This window comes from Schistocerca cancellata, chromosome 6 (genome assembly GCF_023864275.1).
Source record: "Schistocerca cancellata isolate TAMUIC-IGC-003103 chromosome 6, iqSchCanc2.1, whole genome shotgun sequence".
Lineage (NCBI taxonomy): Eukaryota > Metazoa > Arthropoda > Insecta > Orthoptera > Acrididae > Schistocerca > Schistocerca cancellata.
Window position 1 is genome coordinate 181,095,012 of NC_064631.1, and position 22,799 is coordinate 181,117,810.

The following is a 22,799-nucleotide window of genomic DNA, read 5'->3' on the forward strand; positions in this document are numbered from 1 at the left end:
CATGCCTGCTTAGCCATTTTGCACTTCCTGTCGATCTCATTTTTGAGACGTTTGTATTCCTTTTTGCCTGCTTCATTTACTGCATTTTTGTATTTTCTCCTTTCATCAATTAAATTCAATATCTCTTCTGTTACCCAAGGATTTCTATTAGCTCTCATCTTTGTACCTACTTGATCATCTGCTACCTTCACTATTTCATCTCTCAAAGCTACCCATTCTTCTTCTACTGTATTTCTTTTCTTTCCCCCATTCTAGTCAGTCGTTCCCTAATGCTCTCCCTGAAGCTCTCTACAATCTCTGGTTCTTTGTTTATCCAGGTCCCATCTCCTCAATTTCCCACCTTTTTGCAGTTTCCTCAGTTTTAATCTACAGTTCATAACCAATAGATTGTGGGACCTTCCAGTATCTCCAGGCTTCTTCCATGTATGCAACCTTCTTTCATGATTCTTGAACCAAGTGTTAGCTGTAATTAAGCTATGCTCTGTGCAAAATTCTACCAGGCGGCTTCCTCTTTTATTCCTTACTCCCATTCCATATTCACTACTACGTTTCCTTCTCTTCCTTTCCCTTCACTATCTGAATAATTTCTTTTATCTCATCATACATTTCATCAATCTCTTTGTCATCTGTGAAGCTAGTTGGCATATAAACTTGTACTACTGTGGTAGGCATGGGCTTCGTATCTATCTTGGCCACAATAATGCGTTCACTATGCTGTTTGTAGTAGCTTACCCGCATTCCTATTTTCCTATTCATTATTAAACCTACTCCTGCATTACCTCTATTTGATTTTGTATTTATAACCCTGTATTCGCCTGACCAGAAGTCTTGTTCCTCCTGCCACCGAACTTCACTAATTCTAACTTTAACCTAACTATCTAACTTTGACCTATCCATTTCCCTTTTTAAATTTTCTAACCTACCTGCCTGATTAAGGGATCTGATATTCCACCCTCCGATCCGTAGAACGCCAGTTTTCTTTCTCCTGATAACAACGTCCTCCTGAATAGTCCCCGCCCAGAGATCCGAATGGGGGACTATTTTACCTCCGGAATATTTTACCCAAGAGGACGCCATAATCATTTATCCATACAGTAAAGCTGCATGCCCTTTGGAAAAATTACGGCCATAGTTTCCCCTTGCTTTCAGCCGTTCTCAGTACCAGCACAGCAAGGCTGTTTTGGTTAGTGTTACAAGGCCAGATAAGTCAATCATCCAGACTGTTGCCCCTGCAACTACTGAAAAGGCTGCTGCCCCTCTTCAGGAACCACACGTTTGCCTGGCCTCTCAACAGATACCCCTCTGTTGTGGTTGCACCTATGGTACGGCTATCTGTATCGCTGAGGCAAGCAAGCCTCCCCACCAACGGCAAGGTCCATGGTTCATGGGGGGGGGGGGGGGGGGGTATTGGATGCTATCTGTTATTTTCTGAGCCATTTCTTGCACCTTGTTAATTGGATATTCTAATGTTAAAAATTAATCGCAAAATGACGCCGGGTCCTTTTGTACACTTTAGTTGTTTCATGCCTATTGGTAGCTGAGACAAAGCGTCAGGTACAATATTCTCCGAACCCTTTATATACCGGATTCTAATGTCATATTCTTGAACAAACAACATCCACCACATCAATCTACCAAGTAGTAATGGACTATTCATTAAAAATGACAGAGCTTAGCGATTCGTATAGACATATATTTCAGACCCCGATATTAGTGTTTGGAATTTTTGTATACTCCATACTATGGCCAATAATTCTTTTTCTGTGGCTGTATAATTCAATTCATGTTTGTTGAGACTCTGGCTAGCAAAAGCTATTGACCTATGGTCTATACTCTTGAAACCCCATTCGCCCTGGAAAAGCTCTGCAGCTATAGTCTGATGCATCGGTTGAAATCTTAAATGGTTCACCCATCACTGGATGGTGCAATATCAGTGATTTTGATAATGCCCACTTTACACTTTCAAAAGCATGATGTGCCTCTTGATCCCAACTCCATGGTATTCCCTTCTGTAATAAACGCAAAAGTCGAGGGTCGCTTAACTTTGACTTTGTATGTAGTGTCTGTAATACCCTGCCATTCCAAGAAATCTCTTCAATTGTCTTATGTTTCTAGGTAGTGGACACACCTTACTGGCCTCTGTATGCTCTGGATCGGGCTTCATTCCTTGTTTCTAGGTGGTGGACACCCCTTAATGACCTCTATACGTTCTGGATCGGGCTTCATTCCTTTACACCTACGGTTATGTCTCAAAAATTTTAGCTTTTGCCTTGCAAAGTGTGATTTAATTTTATTGTAATACCTTTTTGCTTAAATCTTTTTACGGTTTTCCTCAAAGTCAGGCAATGCTTTTCCCAGGTGGGTGATATTACCAGTATATAATCTACATATATGATTAAATCCTTTAAGAACTCTCTTCCTAATGCTTCGTCTAATGTGCGTATGAAAACTGTTACCAAGATTTTTGGTCCAAATGGTAACACATTAAAATGGTAGGATTTCCCATTAAATAGAAAAGCTGTATATTTCCTTGAATCGGGATGTAACCGGATTTGCCAATACCCAGCAGTCAGGTCCATCGAGCTAAAATACTGTGCCCTCTCAAATTTGGATATTAACTCTTTGATGTTAACCGGTCTAGCTCTCTATATGTTTGTTTAGGGTGTGCACATCCAGTACTAGCCACACACCTCTAGCCTTTTTCACTACTACCAAAGGACTGTTTATAACACTCGTACTGCGTTTTATTATTTTACTGTCTATCGTTTTACCTATCGCCTCCTTAACTGCTTCCTTTAAGCTTACCGGTATCGGGTAAGGTTTACAAAAAAAAACATGGAGTATCATCTTTGATCTTAAACTTACATATGTAGTCTGGACTATCAAAAAATACCATTTCATATTTTAATAGAATTTTGGTTAAATCGGATTTTTAGTCGTTGGTTATTGGGGATTCATTTACTTTATTTTGTATGTCAGCTTGATGTGGTGCATGACTTAAGTTTTCCATCTCTGGTGACAGTTGCGCTGTTGCTGTTAATTGTAAACACTGGTGTTCAGTTGTTTCTTTATCAGTATGACTGGTCTGTTATAAACTTAACACTATATTTATCCTCACTTAATCCAAAATAAAGACAGCTCTCTTTAAAATTTAATATGACATTAAATTCTGACAGCCAATCTAGGCCAAATAACACATCCCCGTTAATATTTTCTACTACCAGAAATGTTTGATGGAATGAAATATCACCGATGTTACAAGTTACTTGGGTTTCATATTTGACAACCATACTTATAGTTCCAGTTATACCAACTATACCTGTATATACTCCTGTTACTGGTAGTATAGGTAAGTTATGGTTAGTTCTTAATGTATTAAAGAAACCCCAAGAAATAAGTGATACTTCACTACCAGAATCAGTAAAGATGTCGACTTCAAAATCTTCTACTCTTCCAATTATAATTGGTTGTAGATTAATGTTGTTATCAGTATGTTCTTCCAAGAACAACCGCTCTTTGGTGGGTACTTTATGTGTAAAAGTAACATATTTCTTATAATTTAGGCCTGCTACTGTATTTCTACAACCTGGGCCCTGGCCCTGGGTCCAGATTGCACTAAGTTTTCATCACTGTTTGTAAGCACAGGCTGGTTACCAAATCGCGGTATGACGTTACTACTTTGGACTCTATTATTACTTGGTACAAATTCCTGCGATGTTGCTGGGCCTATAGTTAAAGATTGATGTTTCTTTTGGAAATTTTCGTTACCATAATTCCGCCTATGCTGTTGTACTCCCGCTAAATTTGTCTCGTGTCTCTTAAATTTACCACTACTATTATTATTTCTTCAGTGATTTTGACTTTCATTTTGATGTATGCTCTCATTTTGGTCCCTATTTATGGCATCAAGTGCATCTACAAAGGATAATAATTCTTCTACTGTTTTCCATCCACTACACAATATATCCTTTTTAGCATAAATGGTTAAATGTCTTATAAGAATCCTAACCAACACTTCTTCTTCCATGGTCTTATTTAAGTACTTCACCCTCATTAAATACCAATAAAAATATCTTCTCATTGTACCTCAGGAACTATTGTAATATTGTGGGTCCCACAAATCCGATAGTAGTTTCTCCTGTGCACTGGCTGACCAATACTTCTCTTTGAACTTCTTCTGCAAGTCTGCCCAAGAAGCAAAGTTTTCAATGTTTACGGTATCCCACTCTGAGGCTTCTCCCAAAAGATACCCCACCACAAATTCAATCTTTTTTGTGTCTTCCCAAGACTTGGGTAATGCCTGATTAAATCTCTTCAGGAAGTGAGTTGGGTGCACGTCCCCATCTGGTTAAAATTTTGGAAACTGCGTGGATAGTCCTGAACCTGCTCCCCATTGTAGGTCGCTTATTGCCTCACTGGTTAACACGACGTTAGAAGAAGCCCCTCTGTTCTCCACTCGGTCCTGCATAAGTTTGAATTCTTTCTATAACTCATCAATGTTTCTCTTAGTGTCGTAAAGTTCATAGGATAGGTTCTTAGACACATTGTCATAGTTTACTTTCGCGGAAACTTTTCTGTCTATTATCTCCGCTACCTGTTCCTCCAGACTGCTTATATTTATAGTGTCTGAAGTTGCTAGGTTTTCCTTAAAATTTCTTTCCACATCATCAACTCGAGTGTTGCCACCTTCAATTTGCGATTGTACAAAAGGAATTATCTTATCTTGTTTCTCAATACTATCCTTCAGGGTGCGCAACCGCTGATTTACCACATCAAAGGTAACATTGCATACGCTTTGAAATGATTATAATTTTTCAACAAGTTCCTTTTCTATGTTATTACATTTATCCTCAATTTTAAATTCTAATTTTTTAGTTAAATCTTGAAGTTGCACATCCTGTCTGTGGTTAAATTGATTCAGACAGCATCCCCAGCCCAATCCCAAGTGTTACCCGCCTGTGACAAACTGGGTGATATTCCTGTTTGTTACTCCCCATAAAAGCCTCAACATGGTCCAGGGGAATATTTGCCATTGTGACATCCTGTTGCAGTCTGACGACGAGCTCCGCACTCATTTAGAATTGCAGGGTGTCCATTTCATTTGGCTCATTTACAGGAGACCCAAAGACAACAGGGTTGTTACCGGTGCCTTCATCTTGGCCCTTGAGGCTGATTCATTGCCTGAAAAGGTCAAGGTGATGGTTTACCACTGTGATGTTAAGCCATACGTCCCTCTCTCTAAGCGGTGCTTTAAGTGCTGGAAGTTGGGGCACATCTTCCTGTTGCACTTCCAGCGCCACATGTCAAGAATGTGGATGTCCACTGCACCCAGGTACTCCATGTCCGCCACCTTCCACTTACATCAACTGCAGAGAGCACCAATCCCCCTGCTCGCCAGACAGCCCAGTACTCCGAAAGGAGTGGAAAATTAGGGAGTATAATACCCTGGACCGGTTGACTAACACAGAGGCTAAATGTAAATTCGAAAGATTACACCCCATTCGGTTGATGTTGACATACGCTACAGCTACTTCACCATCACCGTCCCAAGTGCCAGTGGTTCCTCACTCTGTGCTACAAACAGTGGCTCCTCTGGGCCACTAGAATACATCTGCCCCTTTGGTGGTAGGGGGCAAATTGCTCCGTTGATCCCAAAGCAGGTGCTTTGGGGGCAAGGACCCCCCCCCCCCTCCCAAACTCAGGGGACATTGGTTCCCCCCCCCCCCCCCTCCCCTGCCAGAGAAGCAAAAGCCTCCTCTGGCTCCTCTCGTGCAGAAGGGGTCCCTTGGGGCCCTCTCTCCCAAAGTCTCCACTAATGCCACGGCCAAGGAGCCAAAAATGCTGTAAGAAGAGCTTCACAATCTTCCTAAGATCTCTACTGCATCCTCAGATGCAGTGGAGATCTTAGCGTCCCTTGTGGACCTGAATCTCAATGTTGCCTCATCCACCATAGAAATGGCCACAAATACTCAGTCGGAGGCAGTAAGTGACCCTGAGGCATAACCTGCCCCCTTGCGTGCTTCATGCCCTCTCAGCCTCACAATAATGTCACCCTCCAATGGAATTGCGGCAGTTTTTACCGCCACCTGGCTGAGCTACAGCAACTGTTAAGCTTTACATCTGCTTTCTGCATTGCCCTCCAGGAAACCTGGTTCCCGGCAATGGAGGCCCCTGCCCTCCATGGCTATAAGGGATATTACAGGAACCATAGCAACTATAATAGTGTCAGGTGGAGTTTGCGTCTATGTCCTGAACTCAGTATGCAGTGAACATGTGCCCCTTCAAACCCCTCTTGAAGCTGTAGCAGTCTGGATAAGGACGAGGCAGGAAATAACTGTCTGCGACATGTATCTTCCTCCAGATGGTGCAGTATCCCTGAACATATTGGCTGCACTGATTGATCAACTCTCTAAACCTTTCCTGCTTTTGGGAGATTTTAACGCTCATATCTCTTGTAGGATTGTACAGTTCTTACTTCCTGAGGCAGAGATGTCAAAAATTTACTGTCAAAACTCTACCTCTGCCTCTTTAATACTGGGGCTGTCACACATTTCAGTGTGGCACATAGCATATATTCGGCCATTGATCTCTCAATTTGCAGTCCTGGCCATCTCCCATCTATCCACTGGAGAGCACATGACGACCTGTGTCATAGTGACCACTTCCCCATCTTCCTGTCACTGCCCTGGCATAACACCCATGGACGCCTATCCAGATGGGCTTTAAACAAGGCAGACTGGAAACCTTCACCTCTGCTGTCACCGTTGAATTTCCCCCACATGGTAACATCGATGTGGTGGTTGAGCAGTTAACTACAACGATCATTTCTGCCATGGAAAACACGATCCTTGTTCTTTAGGGTGCCCCCAACAAAAGACGGTCCCTTGGTGGTCGCTGGAAGTCGCAGAGGCAATTAAGGAACGTCGGTGAGCTCTACAGTGGCATAAGCGGCACCCTTCCCTGGAGCACCTCATAGCTTTTAAACAGCTTCGTGCCTGCATTCGCCAGCTTATCAAAAGGCGGAAACAGGAGTGTTGGGAGAGGTATGTGTTGACCATTGGGTGCCATATGTCACCTTCCCAAGTCTGGGCAAAGGTCAAACGAGTTTTTGGGTACCAGACCCCAATAGGTGTTCCCGGTGTTGACATAAATGGTGTATTCTCTACCAACCCAAACGTGATTGCCGAGCACTGTGCTCGTGCTTCTGTGGCAGAGAATTATCCCCAGCCTTTCGCACTCTCAAACGGCGGATGGAAGGGAAAGTCGTCTCGTTCACTACACGCCACAGTGAACCCTATAATGCCCCATTTACAGAATGGGAGCTCCTCAGTGCCCTTGCACATTGCCCCGATACAGCTCCTGGGCCCTATCGGATCCACAGTCAGATGATTAAACATCTCTCATCTGACTACAACCGACATCTCCTCGTGATCTTCAACCGGATCTGGTGTGATGGCATCTTTATATCCCACTGGCGGGAGAGCACAATCGTACCAGTGCTTAAACCTGGCAAAAACTCACTTGATGTGGGTAGCTATCAGCCCATCAGCCTCACCAATGTTCTGTGTAAGCTGCTGGAATGTATGTTGTGTCGGTGGTTGGGTTGCATCGTAGAGTCACATGACCTACTGGCTCCGTGCCAGGATGGCTTCCGTCTGGGTTGCTCTGCCGCTGATAATCTTGTGTCCTTCGAGTCTGCCATCTGAACAGCCTTTTCCAGACACCAACACTTTGTTGCTGTCTTTTTTGATTTAAGAAAAGAGTATGACATGACCTGGCGACATCATATCCTTGCCACATTACACGAGTGGGGTATCCGAGGCCTGCTCCCGATTTTTATCCAGAATTTATTGTCAATTCATACTTTGTGTGTCCAAGTTGGTGCTTCTCATAGTTCCCCCAATATCCAGGAGAATGGGGTCCCGCAGGGCTCTGTATTGAGTGTCTCTATTTTTAGTGGTCATTAACGGTCTAGCAGCAGCTGTAGGGCCGTCCGTCTCACCCTCTCTTTATGCAGATGACTTGTGCATTTTGTACTGCTCCACCAGTACTGGTGTTGCTGAGTGGCACCTACAGGAAGCCATCTGCAAGGCAGTCATGGGGTCTAGTCCACGGCTTTCAGTTTTTGGTTTTTATGCACTTCTGTCAGCATCACACTGTTCATTTGGAACCAGAACTTTACCATACTGATGATCCCCTCACTGTAGTGGAGATGTATCAATTTTTAGGACTGGTTTTTGACGCCCAATTGACTTGGCTTCCTCACCTTTGTCAGCTTAAGCGGAAGTGCTGGCAGCACCTCAATGCCCTCAGGTGCCTGAGCAACACCAACTGGGATGCAGATCGCTCTAAGCTGCCGCAGCTATATGGGGCCCTTGTTCAATCCTGCCTTGACTGTGGGAATCTGGTTTATGGTTTGGCGGCACCCTCAGCGCTGTGTTTACTCAATCCAGTGCACCATTGCGGCATTCGACCAACAACTGGAGATTTTAGGACGAGTCCGGTGACCAGCGTCTTACGGAGGCTGGAGTCGCTCCATTGCAGGTCAGGCGTGCACAACTACTCACCAGTTATGTTGCACACGTTCATAGTTCTCCTGCGCGTCCGAATTACTGTCTCCTTTTCTCACCCATGCCGGTTCATCTCCTGCATCGGAGGCTCAGGTCAGGGCTTAACAATTGCAGTACATGTCCGATCCTTTCTGTCTGAACTGGAGTCCTTGCCTTTACCACCTATACCCAAGGTCCAGTTGTGTACACCTCCATGGGTTACACCTAGGCCGCAGCTTTGCCTGGACCTTTCGCATGGGCCAAAGGAGTCAGTTCACCCCGCAGCCCTTCGGTGTCAATTCATCTCGATTCTTGACATGTACCGAGGCCATGAAGTGGTTAACACTGACAGCTTGGCGGCTGATGGTAATGTTGGCTTCACTTATGTCCATGGAGGACATATTTAACAACATTCTTTGCCCGATGGTTGAAGTGTTTTCACTGCAGAGCTGGTGGGCCACATCTAGTGCACTTCAGTATATCCGTTCATGCCCTGAGGAATCATTTCTTCTGTGTACTGATTCCTTGAGTAGCCTACAAGCTATTGACCAGTGCTACCCACGTCATCCTTTGGTAGCGACCATCCAGGAGTCAGTCTATGCCCTGCAATGGTCCGGTTGTTCAGTGGTGTTTGTGTGGACCCCAGGACACGTCGGAATCCCAGCCAACAAACTTGCTGACAGGCTGGCCAAACACGGAAACCGCTTATGGAGATCGGCATTCCAGTAACTGACCAGTGTTCATTTTTACATCACCAGGTTTTTCAGCTTTGAGAGACGAAATGGCATAGTCTCAGTACGCTCAACAGACTGCGTGCCATTAAGGAGACTATGAACGTGTGGCAGTCCTCCATGCGAGCCTCTTGCAGGGATTCTGTGGTTCTCTGCCAGCTCCGCATTGGCCACACTTGGGCGACCTACAGCAACCTCCTGCTCCATAAAGTCCTGCCCCAGCGTCGATGTGGCACCCGGTTGACGGTGGCCCATATTCTGTTGCACTGCCCCACTTTGACTGCCCTGTGAAGAAATCTTCGGTTGCCAGACTCATTGCCGCTAATTTTACCTGACAATGCCTCATCAGCTGATTTAGTTTTATGTTTTATTCGTGAGTATGGGCTTTATTATTTGAACAAAATTTTAGCGTATGTCCTTGTCCCTCTGTGTCCTCCACCCTAGTGCTTTTAGGGTGGAGGTTTTAATGTGTTGCAGACTGGCTGGCTTCTCCTTTTTATTCTCATGATCAACCAGCCATGGTAATCTCTTCTACCTGTTTCTTGCGTTTCTGTGGTTTTCTTCTCCCCTTTTTTCCATTTAAGTGTTTGTTGCCCTTCCGTCGTTCTTGTGGTTTTTCCTTTCTTTCCATTTTGTGTTTTCAGTCTTGATTGCTTTATTCTCACCCTTGTGGCATTGTTTTATTTGGAACAAGGGACCTATGACCTAGCAGTTTGGTCCCTTTCCCCTCTTTAAACCAACCAACCAACCAACCAACAGGCACACTTCACATAACACATGGCCGCTATCTCTGCCCACTCTGATCATGTGTGTCATGTGCATGGATTGTCAAGATAAATGCTTTCTTCCCAAGAAATGTTCACGTTCCGTTCAGTTGACGGTATGTGTAAATGCTTCCAATTTAAATACATTGTGAATTCTTTTGACAAGAGTTTGTTCTGCCTGAATCTACAACTAGAATTGAGGTTGATGGTTGTGGTGTCACCGCCAGACAACACACTTGCTATGTGGTAGCATTTAAATTGGCCGCGGTCCGTTTGTATACGTCGGACCCGCGTGTCGCCACTATCAGTGATTGCAGACCGAGCACCGCCACACGGAAGGTCTAGTCTAGAGAGACTCCCTAGCAATCGCCCCAGTTGTACAGCCGACTTTGCTAGCGATGGTTCACTGCCTACATACACTCTCATTTGCAGAGACGACAGTTTAGCATAACCTTCAGCTACGTCATTTGCTTCGACCTAGCAAGGCGCCATATTCAGTTACTAGAATGTATTCTGAACAGATAATATTGTGAATCATGTACCATCAAGAGCGTGGTTCATCATTAATGGATTAAAGTTAAGTATCAAACTAATTATGTCCGCTTTCTGAATTCTCATTCCTTGTCATGTTCCAGACCTCACGTCAGTATGGTTCTTCCCTCCTCACGCCAGCCTGCATGAGCTAAAATGCGTGCGTTTCGGCCTCCACTTGTAACACGGTGTTGGCTCTTCTGCTAACACAAAAATGGTGGTACCTGCTTGAGTATACATGGAGATTGCATGATGAATCTGGAGCATTTTCCTACCTGACTTGTCCATCTTTATTACCAGTTCATCAGTGCATCACTCTAATTACTCGGGTAGTGAAACTCCCATTTCTCCCTAATCCATTCTTTGGACAATGCATTTTCGGTGACAGAACAATATTTACTCTCAGACTTCATAGTAAGCAGTGTTATGAAAGCACAAATAGCTGTGCAAATAGGAAAACTGTTCATAATGTCAGGTTAATGGAGCCACACTTAATAAGTGATTCACAGTACCAGTTCAGAATTTGCAGTGCAACTGACTGTTTCTGTCTGAAGTTTTGATATGATGTGTTACGCCTTTGATAGGCAGTCACAGTATTTACATTACTAATCCGATACACGATGTTGCATGAATGATTACACAAACTTTGTTATAAAAACTTAATACATAGTGTGACTCAAATGATTACTGAGTGCAGACAGTCATAATCACGTTTTATAAAGAGTGGGTAGCAGTGCCATGGCTTGGTGCAAACTGTCGCAGATAGGTTGCACAGTGATTTTGCATAGTTAGTAGTGCACCTGGGATTGACTGTTGGGTGTCGTCTGACTATTTTAAGACTGGTGTATGAACAAACTGTTATTTTGGAAAATACGTGATTATTTGAAAAATGCCTGTTTTAAATTTTGCAACAGTGAATCAGCTGTAATTTTTTGTGAAGTATTTTGCAGGTTAACAATTTAGAGGCTGTCATAGGGCCACATTATGCACCTATGCCGGGAAGATCATACTTACAAGTACGGTTGGCATTTGGGAGTTTCTTTACACTATGATGATTTATGCAAAATTGTAGTGTGTTAATTATTTAATGAGGTATATAATCTTGTGCATAAAATTTATAGCAACAAAAGGACAGAGGCAAGTCATAATTTAAGAAACACAGAAGTGACAGGTTGAACTTCTGTTGTCACTTATATAGTAACTTGATTAGTTTTTATGAAAATAGGAGTACGTTACTGGGAGTACTTCAGATGAGTGGTGTTAATCTATTCAGTTATGCAGATTAACTCAATAGAAATTTATTAATTGTTGCCATAAAAATTTCAGTTAGGTACATCTTTCAGTTAACAATACTCTAGTGAACACTGTGTACATTAATGAAATCAGCATACCCAAATTTATCATTTAAACAATGAATGTAAGTGAAACTCAGTGTAATTACTGACTTGGCATATTTAAGGACGTTACATATTACATATGTGACTGTGAAAAGTGGGTGGTAAGTGAAAAGAAAAAGTTCAAATATTAACAGGAATGCAATCATAGTAGTTGGCACAGTTCCAGCTTGCCACGTTAGAAACCTTATCACGTTTTGCTGTGTTAACTCCCCCTCCCCCCAATTTTTTTACCATTGGGCCCTGCTGTGGACCAAATAAATAACTGCTTCTTATTTTCCAGTAATTTTTTATTCTTTCAGAGTGTTATTGCTTCCAAACTTCTGACCATTTTGCTTCAATATTTTCTTTTCTCTGGAGATGGAAGCCCAAAATCTTCTTTCAGTATGTATTTTTCCAAAATTTTGTAACAATGAAAACAATTTTTGACAAAATAATTTTATTGGATAGACAAAAAATCTACTCACTAAGGGGTGGCAGAACACACACATGATGGTTGTAATTAGGCAAGCTTTTGGAGCCAGTGGCTTCTTCAAGTTGAAGGGGAAGAAAGAGGGGTGAAGGATAAGGACTGGAGGGGTCTAGGAAAAAGCTTAGATTTCGGGAAAGTCGCCCAGAACTGCGTTTCAGGTTAGACTTACCGCAGAGGATGAGAAGGAAAGACCTTTTTCTCATCCCGTGTGGTAAGTCTAGCCTGATCTGCAGTTCTGGGCAACTTTATCAAAATCTCTACCCCTTTTCCTAGACTTATTCAGTCCTTTCCCTTTACCCCTTTCTTTTCCCTTCAACACTTCTGCCTGAAGAAGGAGACACTGGCTCCGGAAGCTTGCTAATTACAACCCTCCCATGTGTGTTCTACCACCACTTGGTGAGTCGATTTTTTATCTGTCCAATTAAATTATTTTCCATAATTTTATTTCCTACATTAAGATCACATCAGATTTCTAGGAGCCACTTGCATGACCAGAAATTTTTTCTGGTTGACATGGTCAAAAATCCTCGCATATCTGTTTTTCCATTCTGCATTCTCTCATTTTGGGAATTTGCAACATCCAATTGTTCAATTTACTTGTACATATTATTCATCCTGTTCCACTATTCACCACAGTATTTTATCAGGTCCAATATTTTTCCTCTTTTCCATGTTTCCTGTTTCTCCTGCCTTAATTAAATCCATGCCTTGGCTATGTATAGACATTACCATATTACAATTGTAGTCTTCCAGTCCAGATTGTACACCAGTTACATTCCTCTTTGAGTATGCCTATTAAAAAAAAACCCATATTACGAATTGTGTATAATCACTTGCTTGATCAAAGATCTAGACCTAAAGACTGGAAAGTTGTGCAGGTGACACCAATACTTAACACCGAAAAAAGAAGTAATCTGCTAAGTTTCAAAGTAATGATGCAGTCTCGCTTCAGGGGAGATAGATTTCTCATTGTAAACATCTGTTCTCAGCTGGGAATCATTCCCACCTTCTATAACTTGATGGGCCCCCATCATGACCCATGCTTTTGTATTGCCTCAACATGATACATAAATTTATTCATGCTCTTAAACTTACGATACTTTGTGTTCTTGAAACTTTCTGTGTACTGAATGGCATCACTTGTTACAGGTGGTGAGATCTAGTGTCTCCTAGACTGAGACATTTTTCTGCTGAGGGACATCTCAAGGTACTGTACAAACAATACAAGTGCTTGCCAGACACTCAGTGAATCCGCTGGAGTTGTGAGTAGCCGTCCAGTTCATAACTGTCATCTAGCGCACCTTCTCAGTTGCCCGCATACGGAAACTGACAGAATTTACTGGAAGAGATGGTAAATTAACTTTAATTTGTTGATGGGCACAGCTGTGCATGACCGTAAAATTTTTAATTGAATGATAATTCATTGTGGTCGTATATGAAGTAAGAATATGCCTAAAATACAACAAAACTTTTTGTGTCTGTCTTGATTCTCCGAACATTTCATGTTTTTTCAACGCAAAGCTGGAATGGCTATAGGCTATTGATTATTAACCCCATTACAGGTTATGGGCGTAAAACTGACACTGGTTGGGATACGCCTTTTCGTGCAATGCTGGCCACCTTACAACTTTGATGCATCTTCGTGCATTGTATTAAAGAAAGTGCAGAGTTTAAAGAGAAAAATCATTGACTGGAAAGTCTCTTTGGGTTTGCTACCAGATACTAAAATCAGCTCTATTCAATATTTCAGCACTCCAACTGTTCACCATCTTCAGGAGAACGCTGCTTTTGAGTCCTGCTGAGAACTGTTCTCAGCATCTCCCGAAGATGGCAAACAATTGGATCAAGTTGGTTTTAGTATCTGGCAGCAAACTGAAAGAGACTTATTACACCAGGGAAGCCTACAAAGTCACAAAACTCAGAGGCATTTGTTAAAGTGACACATTGAATTCGAAGTGTGTGGGGGGGGGGGGGGGGGGGTGGCACTGTTCATACTGTCCTGTCGTGTACTCCATTTGATGGAATTTCAGTGAAATTGTGAGCAAATGCTATATGCTCCTGTTCTATGCAACTGTGTCCCCCCCCCCCCTCCCCCCCTTCCCAACACCCTTGTGTGCACACAGTTATTCATGAACCGAGATAGTAAATATCTTTCTCCCACTAAGAAGGAGAGGTCCCCATTGGTGGGATTGTTGCAAAAACAATCTATACAGCAATGTAGGTCAGGTGCCAAGAAATCTTACCCTGCAGTTGTTCACCTTGGTGGGCCTTGTTTGCCAATAACCAACAAAGAAAAACATTCAGTGTTTCACATGATGCTCTATAGCTTCAAAAATTATAACAAGTTACAAACTGGTTGCGTTGTGTAATGTTAAGGTACTAACCTCATATGCTAAAAGATATAGGTTCAAATCGTGTTAGGAGCTTTCAAATTTTTTATTTTTCAGTCATTATTGAAATGATGTTAATGATTATTTTTATTCAATTAATTGGGTTAAATGTAATTTCTTTTTCACACCATATTAACCATCGTACAAAATGCATCTTTTGCTCTCAATTTTCTTCATGTCAGTCTGTTTCCACTTGGAATCTTTGTCCGTGTGATTTTGAGTATTGTTATGTATTGATTTCAGTTTAATTGCTTCCATTTTGTCATCTTACATTTTTGTCCACGTTACTGCTTTCATTATTTCTATTTCTCATTTTGCTTGAATTTCATTTCACTTATTTCTGCTTTCATTCAAATCGTCATCCACTTTATTTTGTCCATAGTACAATAAGAATTTGTTATAAATGCCTGTATGACGATTGCCATCCAAAAAGATGTACACCTTGTAAAAAAAAATACATTCTTGATGCTATTGTGTAGTCAGTATGCAGTGTGGGTCAAAAAGGACTTTACAACTTTGCAATGATATAGAAATTTATTGAGGTAATTTACGGAATCAGTAGATGTCATTTTGTAGTAAATGCACTTCAAATTTCACATAAAAGTGTAAAGTGTCATTTTGGTTGGATGTGACTACCATTTATGATGCGCCAAACATCCCACCGTTAATCAGTTTCTTCCCACACTAGTTGCAGCAAATTGGGTATAACTTGTTGAATGGCAGTGTAGATTTGATTTTTCAGTACATCTAAATTGTTTGCCACAGGAGGAACACACACCCAGTCTTTAATGAAACCTGAGAGAGAGAAATCCAGTGGTGTCAAGTCTGGGGAGTGGGGTGGCCATGTGATTGCCCCTTCATGGTCAATCCACTTACCTAGGAATTATTATCAAGGAAACCTCAAACTTCACTGAGGAAATGGTGGTGCACTGTCTTGCTGGTAGTAAACCCAGGGTGTATATGACCCGGGACAACTGGAAGATCGGGGAATTTTTTCATCCGGGAGAAAACCGGGAAAAACCCAGGAATTTTTTAGGATTCCAGGAATTTTTCCTTGTTCTAGTTTTCAGTTAAATTTTTGTAATTTTGAGCTGTAAAAATCGATACTCTAACAAAGGATATTACTGTATCCCGCTGCTGCAGAATAATACTGCAGCATTAAAATATGAACGAGAGAGAAAAAACGAAAATAAAACTTAAATTGCAAAGTAAATGTGCCATATAAAATAACACAGTGCACGTACAATCGTCTGTCAACAGCAAAATGTATCAAAGGCTTTAGGAAGATTATGCAAGCTTCATAACAACAAATTGCCTCCAATGAGTGTGACGTCACAACTGTTTACATTAGATTCATGTAAGCAGTTACGAGCAGGCTTATGCACACGCGCCATTGAGTCGCGTATGAGTAATACCTTCTCCCGCTTCTGGCTACAGAAATGTGGCTGTTAGCTGTGTAGGCAGCAGTAGCAGCAACCAGCCACATGATACCCGGAAAAATTTTACTGGCGCGCCCAGGCTGCCAGATTCACACGTGTGCAGCAGGCCCGGATGTATTTGGGGGGGGGGGGGGGGGGCAGGTGGCAAACTGGGGTATCTGAACCGGGTGGCAGTTTCAGGGGGAGGGGGCAAATTCATATGTATGGCTAGTGTACTACTTGTGGAGGTGTGCATCAGACATTGTGAGTTGAACAAAACACTTGCAGCCTTATTTTTCACATTGCTGGGATGAACTAGCCTGGTTGATTGTAAGGCCTAATTGTTCTGCATTACATGCGGAAGACAGTTGAATGACAAAACAGAAAATGTGGAGGAATAGAAATCGTGTAACATATCTATGATGAAGACGCCATATAGGGTACCGTCTGTAAGCTTCTTAGTGACCCATTCCAACCTAGCTTCGACTGGTCGATTTCATGGACATTGAGGGTACCGACGACCTTTGCCATTGAAAGAAATTGCATTTTAGCTCCCTTAATTTAATCTCATGCTCTTTACTACAGACCGGTACTACATTTGATAATAGCGTGTTTATAAATGTGCTCTCACGAAAGCTTGTAACTTTAGTGACACATTTGCACTACAGGAGATGACTGATAGGGAAGGGTATGTTGACAGCAGTGGACAACATCTCTCCTCTCCTCCCCTCCACACCCCTCCCCTCCTTAAACGTCATTTCAGTGCTTCACTCCCCAGAGGAGATTTTGCTTCTTTCCCTCTTCCCATAATTCCTGGGAAATGACACTAAAAGGCTTGCAGGCTGTCTGAAGTCTAGGCTGTGGTGCAATTTGTGTTTTCGGCTCGGATATTCAGGGGCCAAAATCGCACTTTGTAGTGTCATTTAATGAATTTACATTTTAAAAAGATCAGTTTTATATAACATAATGTCGAAATTTATGCAATTTTGATGTCAAAATATGGACTAAACTTTGAAATAAGGACAAATATTGACTAAACTTTGAAATACGGACAAATATTGATTAACCTTCGAAATAAGGAAAATGAAAGTTACATTTTCAACCTCCAAATGTCACGATTTATGTAGAAAACTACAAATACAATGAAAATTATTTAAAATGAAAATATGTATTTACATATTAATCCAGGTCCTGATTATCAGCATCATGTAACATAATTTTCACATTGTATGAAATGATGCATAAGAAATCTTGCCACTTTCAGAAATGAACTTTATTTTCTTTTTTTTCCATTTCAAAAAAACAACAGGTATATTATTTACACTATTAATGAATTGACACAATAGAAGCAAACTCAGTTTCTGCAACAATTTTGCACACATTGTTTGCATAATTACATATTATTTGAGAACACAGAAACAAATGCAATGCCTACTGCTTATATTTCGGTTTCGTACAAATATTCAGGCATAATATTTAGACACACGATGTTTACTTATGTGTAAGCACCAGGGAATATGTTTTTCACTTCATGTTACATAGCAAAACACAGAAATTCACATAATGTCTGCTTGCAGACTTTCCAGAAAATTCCTGTTTGCTTTCATTTGTTGTATTTCTTTTTACTAATAATGCATGCTGCATACTTCGGCAGTTGACCTGGAAGCTGAAGTCCAGCAGTCAGCCTTTGCAGCACATCAATTCGGCTGCCATCCCCACTTGGTCTCCTTTTGTTGAGCTTGTATTTTTCCAATGTTTCCTGAATCAAGCCCAGCTGAAAAATCGCGTACTGCAGCTTACCAGGTGACAGTTTGTACAGACAAAATGCATTGAACAACTTCATGCATGTTAGCCGGAAGAAAATTTTTCAGTACTATTTGGTGTTCTTCCTGACACTTTCCAAAGTTTTCATGATCATATCGCTCCGATTCATGCTTCCCACTGACTTGTTATAATCAGTTAGAACATAAGGTTTCATACGTTTCACACCTGTTTTGTAGTCCCTTTTAGATGTCTCTGGCGTGTCTGCTGAATGAAAAGTTGGCAGCATGTGGGCATCCCTTCTGTCACGTCATTTCATTGGCAACATTAGCCCTGAAACAGACCTGAGTTTGCAATTTCTCTGTCATTTTGGGCATGTCTTTTATGCTGGGCCGTACAGTACCACATGCATTAGTTGCCATACAGCCAGCAGAACAATCTGGGCACATGTACTAATTACCACCAAACAATGTATGTCCGTTCTGCAAAAATGGCTCAGTTAGAGTTGCGATGATGTCTCCAGAGACCCCAAGATTGTTTTTTGTGACAGCTGTCAGTTCTGCAGTAGGTATCCAATAATTTGTTTGAACATCACAAATCAAAACATTGTTATTCCAAAACTATTTCGCTTTGCTGGGATATACTGTTTTGTTCATAGTCTCCCTTTGAACAGAGATTCATCCACACAAAGCATTCCAAATGGGTGTAAATGCTTTTTGAAAACATTATGAAAGTTGCCCAAAATAGGACATAGTTTGAACAAGTTGTCTGCTGTATTCACAGTATTACAATTGAAGTGTAAAAATTATATGACAGACAAATTGTAATATATTGATTACTCCTTGCTACTGTAATGTTATCTTGGAGCTGTGAGAAAGGAGGACAGGCACTCCAAGGTGCGGAAGCAGAGATGATGCTGAGGGCAGATGAAACTAGGAGAGATATTGTTACATGAAGTAAACCGTAAGGGGAGAGCGTTGTGAAAATTTAGATGCCCCCAGACGCGGTCCGAGGGCACTAGTTACTCTTCGAGGCATTAACATGTAACTTCATGTTGTCTAGACGTTGTGGTAGGTTGCCACCATAGAACTTTGTAACCAACAGGCATATATTAGCGATAAAGCCAGCTTGATACCAGCCCCGAGAACAACAACGTCAGTAGGCTCACAAGGGTTAGAAAGAGAGCGAAAATGCCAAAAGACTGTTGACCTAGCAGTCCCTACTCCGGGGATCCCGGGGGGCGGGGCTAAATGACGTACAACAATAATGTTGCAAGCCTTATTTGACAGAGCAGTTACGTTTAGCTTTCAGCTGAACAATGTTGATACCAAATGTGGACTTAGTGCAATTGCATTAACATCGCCACCTTAGGAGCAGTGGAGGGGACCTAACTAAACTGTGATTGGCAGGTGCCTGCAAGAGACCTGCGGGATTGGCTGGATGGCTTTAAGTGGGAAAAACAGTGCCCCCACGCGACTCTTTAAAACCCCTACATTCCGAATTTTGGCGGAGTTCTCAGTCAAATGATCTGGGCGCCGAATCCGCGTCCCCCGACTCCAGCCTTAGTCCAGCTTCGCATAAGTTTGCTCTTTCACTTGGAGTGCCTCAGTGAACAGTGTCATATTCAGTATATTTTGTTTTGCAACTAAGTTGTTGCCTTAAGATGCTGCTAGTGTTTGCTACTGTGGTTAGCATCCACTCCTGGAACTTCTGCACTGGTTTCTGTTGTAACAATGTTATCCATGTTTTTTCTAACCCTAGAACTAGCCTCCAGTGTATTAGTTAATCCTGTCTGGAATACACAACTATTTCAAAACCCTGTTTGTCCAAGAGTCTCCACAACGAGTTCCCTACCAAGTCTCACCACCTGCATTTCTAGTAAATGCGTGTACCAGTGTAGGCTCAGATACAATCAAATGCCTTCACTGTGAATTGTCCTTCTGTCTTCTGCTCTGTACTTCTCGGGAGTGCAGACTGACCAGTAACCCCTTTTCTCCCTCTCCCACCTATGTCAGGACACGACAAAATATCTATCTCGTGAATGTAGTAGTGGAAAAAATTGGAGTTTCCAGAAGTGGATGTTTTGACCAGTAATCCGATGAAGACAACTTTTTTATTATTTTCATAATTTGAGACATAGCTAAAAGATAAAGAATTCATTTGGCTTCATGTGTGTCCACTCATTCTTCGTTCTATCTGTCAGGAGTTCAGAACTTGGGTTAAAGACCTGTTTGTTTCGTTACAAATATGAGTCACAGTTTTTTCAACAAATTAAGGAAACCAAGTTGAGGACATTTGTTGTATCAACTACACAGTCTATAATCTGTGGATGAAAAGTGATTTTTTCGTGGTCGTAGATTGTTCTTCTTTCATGTCACCGTCTTTGCGGTATGTTGGATTAATCATTTTTTTTGTGTGTTGTTCTTTTTCTTAGTGTCTGGTATTTTTTCATTCTTTCTGATCTTCCTTTCCTCTCTTCTTTTGAGATGAAATGTTTAGGTTTTTGTGTGGTTCATCTGTAAAGGAGAGACGGTATTGGACACTTGTGAGCTATTCCTGGTAACTGCTTGAGAGTTTGACATCCACACAAGACTGGATTAAAGAAAGAAAATGAAGCATTTCAAAGGTATGCTGCTGTATTTGTTACCATTAAGTTCGAGTAGCACATATTATGGATTTGCTTGGTGAAGTCAAATGGGAATACCTGGAGGGAAAAAGAGGTTCGTTTGATGGAATGCTGTTCAGAAAATTCAGAGAACCAGTGTTTGAAACCAACTACATAACAACTTTACTGCCACCAATGTGCATTTTGTGTAAGGATCACAAAGATAAAAGAAATTAGGGCTTGTACAGAGGCATATGGATAGTTGTTTCTCCATCACTCTGTTTGCCAGTGTAAGAGAAAAACAAGCGACTAGTAGTGCTACAAGGCACCCTCCGCTGTGCACCATATGGTGGCTTGTGGAGTATACATATATAGATGCTGACCATGTGGGGACAAGTCTTGCACATTGCACAGACACGCACAGCATCTAATAGGCCATGCCCTGTGTCAACAGGTAGATTGTTTCTGCAGTGCGGTAGATTCTTACGACATGTTTTTGGTTTCTAACTGTAAGCATTGTTATTAAAACAGTGCTGACTACTTTTCCCAGTTTCTATAATAATGCAATATTTCAAAGCAAAGGTAATTTTACAAATAAACACTATCCATTATTAAAAGAGTTTTATTCAAAAACCAGAAATTTTAGCACTGATGTCGGGAGAAAGTAATATGCCAGTTTTTTTACCCAGTTATTAGTAAGAAAGAAGAAGAAAACCTGTTATAACAAACAGCAAGCAAATACCAACACATACTGGTTATTCAGAATTAAAATACCAGCTTCGTTTTTAAGCAGTCGGCTTTTCCCATCCCTGCATTCAGCTGCCCACTTACCACAGACCAGCACATTTTTGGACCACTATAAGAACACGATAGGGACTCGGAGATGACATTACACAGACGCAGCCTTGGCTGTGGAAGTGAGTGGTGAGGTGAATCGCCATCCAGCAGAGCCTGCTCTGTTTGACCCCATCCTGTCCTACACCTATGACCAGTCAACTATTGACAGAGGAAGATGAAACGAGAAAATCGTGCACCAGAATAGTGGATGCTGCCTCGGCTGTGCACGCTTGACCTGCAGGGTCAGCAGATGTGTACATTACTTCCCACTGCTTTGCCACCATTGACTGGCTCTATCGCCATGAGATATACAAGAAAGTCTTTCCCTTCCCAACACCAGGAAGAAGCAGCCGGCTGCTGCTCTGCCAGTCGTAGCTACTCAAGAAGCCACAGACTGCCAAACGTTGCTATGCCAGTCGTGGCTACTCAAGAAGCCACAGCACTGCCAGATGCCGCTATGCCAGTCGTGGCTACTCAAGAAGCCACAGCACTGCCAGACGCCGCTAAGCCAGTCGTGGCTACTCAAGAAGCCACAGAACTGCCAGACACCGCTAAGCCAGTCGTGGCTACTCAAGAAGCCACAGCACTGCCAGACACCGCTATGCCAGTCGTGGCTACTCAAGAAGCCACAGCACTGCCAGACGCCGCAATGCCAGTCGTGGCTACTCAAGAAGCCACAGCACTGCCATACGCCACTATGCCAGTCGTGGTTACTCAAGAAGCCACAGCACTGCAAGACGCCGCTATGCCAGTCGTGGCTACTCAAGAAGCCACAGCACTGCCAGATGCCACTATGCCAGTCGTGGCTACTCAAGAAGCCACAGCACTGCGGAGGCAGCACTGCCAGTTGTCACTTGCCAATGAGCAAGAAGCAGCCCCACCAGTCGTGGCCAAAGGTCTCCCATTTTTCTTACATGGCTCATTGCTAAGGGTGTAATACCAGACAAACCAATGGGGACATAGGAGGCTCCGTGGAAGTCCCCTCCTTTGACAGACAAAGAAGATTTCTCACCTCAGTTGCATAGCTCCAAGCAGTGGACAAAGTAAAAGGTACCCACTGTTATGCCATCGCAGTTCTGACGTCAGTTTTCAGCAGACACAAGAGGACACTACATCTACAAATTCTGCAAGTCACTGTGCAGTGAGTGGCAGAGGATACCCTGTACCACTACTAGTCATTTGCTTCCTTGTTCCACTTGCAAATTCTGTGAGGGAAAACAAACACACACACACACACACACACACACACTATATGCCTCCTTACAAGTCCTTAATTTCTCTTATTTTCTTGTTCTTTATTTTGGTGGCAGCAGAACTGTTCTGCAGTCAGTTTCAAATTCCAGTTCT

General features: G+C 42.2%; 1 long non-coding RNA gene across 1 annotated transcript in view; it reads left to right on the forward strand.

Moving 5' to 3' along the window:
- LOC126088517 (uncharacterized) overlaps positions 1–22,799 on the forward strand; it is a 59,529-nt gene that overhangs the window by 20,094 nt on the left and 16,636 nt on the right. The window contains exon 3 of the long non-coding RNA XR_007519949.1: positions 13,591–13,792. This is a non-coding gene — a long non-coding RNA (uncharacterized LOC126088517). The remainder of the gene's footprint in view (positions 1–13,590; positions 13,793–22,799) is intronic.